Source organism: Tupaia chinensis, unplaced genomic scaffold (assembly GCF_000334495.1).
Source record: "Tupaia chinensis unplaced genomic scaffold, TupChi_1.0 Scaffold000545_1, whole genome shotgun sequence".
NCBI lineage: Eukaryota > Metazoa > Chordata > Mammalia > Scandentia > Tupaiidae > Tupaia > Tupaia belangeri.
Genome location: NW_006160057.1, coordinates 1,855,687 through 1,860,370, shown reverse-complemented (window position 1 = coordinate 1,860,370; position 4,684 = coordinate 1,855,687).

Below are 4,684 nucleotides of genomic sequence, written 5' to 3'. Positions count from 1 at the left end.
ATATAGAGAGAGAGAGAGAGAGAGAGAGAGAGAGAGAGAGATGGAACAAGCTTGCTCTTGTATAACAAACCCACACTTGCAATTAATTTCAACATGAGCTTTGGAAGGGACAGTCAAACCATAGCATAAGGATATGTATCAAGATATTTCTGTTATTATTACTTTGGTAAAGACTCCCAGTAGAGTAGAACAACCAGTTAAGAGAAATTAAGTATCTGTGGCCTAGTTAAGAAAAAAAAAATAGGGTAGTGCTGCTGTCAATTTAAGATGTGATTCATGGGAACCAGCAGTTAGCGTAATGGCTATGTCGCTGGACTCCCACGTAGTCGACTGTCGTTCGTGTCCCGGACCTGGTGGCTTAAAACTCATGCTGGGTGCGTGTGCGTGTGTGCCCAAGATCCCGAGAGGAGAATGAAGGAGAAGGGATTGCGGTGTGACCATCCCCCCTGGGGGGGTGATTTCTCGCTTTCTGTCTCTATGTCTCTCTCTGTCTGTCTGCCTGGTGAGCGCACACGCCCTATAGCAAAAAAAAAAAAACAAAAACTCTCCAAAAAAAAAAAAAAAAAGATGTGATGTGAGTCATATAAATTATGCTAATATTGTTCTCAGAATATGAAATTATAGAAATGTATCTCAAAGCAAATATTAACTATATGGAAATATATATTGCTCCTATCTCATGGCAAATATTAACAAACAAAAAGGTAACCAACAAAGGGAAGACACAGAAAAGCAAGATGAAAGCAAACATTCTCAGTCTTTTTACTAGCATTTAAATTAGTATGCTAGGTTAGCCCCTGGCAGCACTGTTTGTGTAGCTAGTTTTGAAGTGTTTAACAGGTTAATTTCATTGTGTAACAAAGAGGAAACATTTATTTCTTTTTCTCAGTGCTGTCTCAAATACAACTTTCTATCTTCTTTGTCTCTGGATGATATATCATTCCTGTATATAACAGTCACATTTTATATCTTTTTTCTTTTTAATTTATCAAAGGGTATATGTGATCACTGGGGATGAGAGAGAGAGAGAGAGAGAGAGAGAGAGAGAGAGAGAGAGAGAAGAGGGAAATATATGGAGAGAAAACCACCCTCACCCATGAACCATGAAGGATGGTCCCTCCATTATATCTTCTCCTCCATTCTCCCCTCTCTTGAGGATTTTGGGTGCACGTGCAAAAGTACCTGTTATGTTTTTCCAGCTGCCAAGTCCAGGACTTGAACCACACAATCAGCCATGTGGTGTGGCGGCTAAGATCTAGCTGCCTTAGCCACCACACCATTGGCTGGCCCTATAAAATTTGTATTTTAAACTATTACAAAGTGCTGTTGCATTTGTGGATTACGTGTCGACAGAACAGCTTGTTGCAGATCAAGCATTCTTTTTAGAATACACAGAAAATCTAGACAAAACATAAAAAACATTTTTATCTGAAAAATATTGAAAGACACCAAGACCCTCATGAATCTAGAGCCATTAATCACAGGAAAAGTCGAGCAAAGGGAACTTTAAATTTAGTCCTGCATTCTTTCCTAGGAAGCTGAGGATTTTCAAATGGCAGTGCATGGTTTGAGTAGAAAGTAATGGCTAAGAAACCTATAATCTCTGAGATTCCTATGGAGGCAGGAGAATAAAAATTGAGTCCAGTTCAAAACTAGGTGAAGAGGATTATCCCAGGTTTAACTTGGGATCCGTATATATTTACAATCCCAAAGTGGAGCTGAGCCTGCAGAACTGTCACAAAGTCTGACTTATCTGGTTTCCAACCAGCTCAACCTGTTTGGACTTGAGCCATTTTTTTCTAATGTAGATAGTATAATGTGTTTAGTTATGCAGCCTCTGGTGCTATGAATTACTAGCAGATTGTTACTTTTCTAAAGCTAAAGGGAAAGACCCAACCAATTCACTAGTTAAGCTGTGTTTCTGATAAAACATGAAATGCAGTATAAAGTTTTGAAAATGACAAATTGGATCGTTATCAAAATTTAAAATGTCTGCTCATTAAGACTCTATGGGGCCAGCAGGTGGTGTGGTGGTTTAGGCACTGAACTCCCACATGGCCCACCACAGCTTGCTCGCTCTCTCTCTCTCTCTTTCTCTGTCTCTGGTGAGTGCTTGTGCCTCATAGCAAATAAAAAACAATAATAATTATGAGAACTAAAATTAAATAATTAAGTATATAATTCTATTTTAAAAAGATTAGCAGTTAACGTAATGGCTATGTCATTGGACTCCCATGTAGTCGACCGTGGTTTGAGTCCCGGACTCAGCAGCTTAAACTCATGCTGGGCATGTGTGTGTGTGTGCGTGCCCAAGATCCCAAGAGGAGAATGGAGGAGAAGGGATTGGATTGCGGCATGGCCATCCCCCCTGGGGGGTGATTTCTCGCTCTCTGTCTCTCTGTCTCTCTCTGTCTTTCTGGTGAGTGCAAGTGCCCTATAGCAAAATCCTCTCAAAATAAATAAATGATTAATTAATTAAATAAAGATGAAACATGTTTTACTGCATTCATACTGTCTTCTGTTCTTTAGACTAGCTTTTCTTAAATTTTTAAATTCTTTTTTTAAATTTTAGTTTACTTTTAGTCACATCTATCTTTACAGTGTACATTTCTTTTTCCAACATGAATATAATATGTATCAGTCAAAACAAAGACATTACTATATACATTATCATCTGCAAATAGCTTTTCATTTTTTAATCAATTAAATGTACTTTTCTTTCCTTCCCCTTTCCACTCCCTCCCTCCGTTACCCAGGTATTAGCCCATCCTTACTATCCTTAGTATCTACTGTTGCCCTCCCTGCTACTATGCCTTCCACACTTTCAGTTTCTGCCGTAGAGCGCAGATTGTCAGTATATATTGAGTGCGGACTTACAAAGTCTGTCTTTCATAGTCTGACTTGTTCCGCTTAGCATTAAGTCTTTCATATTGGTCCACTTTATGTGAAGTGTCAGGGTTTCACTTTTTTTTAGTGGCGGAGCAGTATTCCATAGAGTACATATGCCATATTTTGTCAATCCAATCATCTAGTTTTGTATATTTGAGTTGATTCCATGTCCTAGCAATGGTAAATAATGCCACAGTAAACATGGCTGTGCCAATGTTTTTGTGACTGAGGACTTTTCTATCCTTTGAATAAATATCTAAAAGTGGAATTACTGGGTCATATTTGTAGGTTTCTGAGGAATCTCCAGATTGTTCTCCAAAGAGGTTGTACTAAGTTACATTCCCACCAACAGTGTAGGAGAGTTCCCTTTTCACCACAGCCTCACCAGCACTTATTTATTTTGAAAATTTTAGCCATTCTGACTGGGGGTAAGTAGTATTTCATTGTGGTTTTGACTTGCATTTTCCTTATGAAAAGAGATGTCGAGCATTTTTTTCATATGGTTTTCGGCTGTTTGTATGTCTTATTTGGAGAATTGTCTGTTCAGCTCCTTTTCCCATCTTTTAATCAAATCACTATTTTTTTTCGTAAGGTGATTGAGTTACCTGTATATTCTGGTTATTAGTCCCATATCCGAGGTATAATTTGCAAATATATTCTCCTCTATGAGTGTTGTCTTCTCACTCTACTTACTGCTTCCTTTGTTGTGCGGAAACTTCTCAAACCAATAGTCCTATTTGTCTATTTTTGAAACTATTGCCTGTGCTTTGGAGGTCTTCTTTAAGAAGTCTTTGTCTACTCCAAGGTCTCCAAGATGTTTTCCACCAGTATTTTTATAGTTTGAGGTTTTATGTTCAGATCCTCAATCCATTTTGAGTTAATTTTTGTTTGCGGTGAGAAATAAGACTCCAGTTTCATTCTTCTGCAGGTGGATATTCAGTACTCTCAGAACTATTTGCTGAAGTGATTTTCTTTTTCCCACTGGATTGTCTTGTGTCCTTTGTCAAGGATCAGTTGGCTGTATGTTTTCAAGTTTATTTGGGCATTCTCAATTCCGTTTCATTGGTCTGTCTGTTTTTGTGCCAATACCATACTGTTTTAATTATCACAGCTTTGTAATATGTTTTGAATTTGGGAAGTGAGATTCCTCCTACTGTTTTTCCTACTTGCACAGTATTGCTTTGGTGATATGGGGCCTTTAATGGTTCCAGACAAATTTTATGATTGTTTTTTTCTATTTCTGTGAGTAACATCTCTAGTAATTTGACTGAGACTGTATTGAATTTATAGATTAATTTAGGTATAATTGACATCTTGATAATATTAATTCTTCTAATTCAGGGACATGAGATTTTTTTCCACTTTCTTTGATAATTTTTAATATCTTTTTTTCAAGTATTTCATAGTTTTCCTTGCAGAGATCTTTGACATCTTTGGTAAGGTTTATTCCTAGGTATCTTATTAATTTTGTGGCTATTGCAAATGGGATTTCTTTCTTCAATTCTGTCTCAGTTTGTCCATTGTTTGTGTATAAAAATGCTATAGATTTTTGTACATTGATTTTGTATCCTGCCACTTTACTATACTCATTTATCACTTCCAGGAGTTTTTGAGTGGATTCATTTGGACTTTCTATATATTGCATCATGTCATCCACAAATAAAGATAATTTCCCTTCTTCCTTTTCTATTTGGATACCTTTTATTTGACTCTTTTGTCTAATTGCATTGACTAGAACTTCCAGTACTATGTTAACAAGACAACAGCCTTGTCTTGTTCCAGCTTTTAGTGGAAA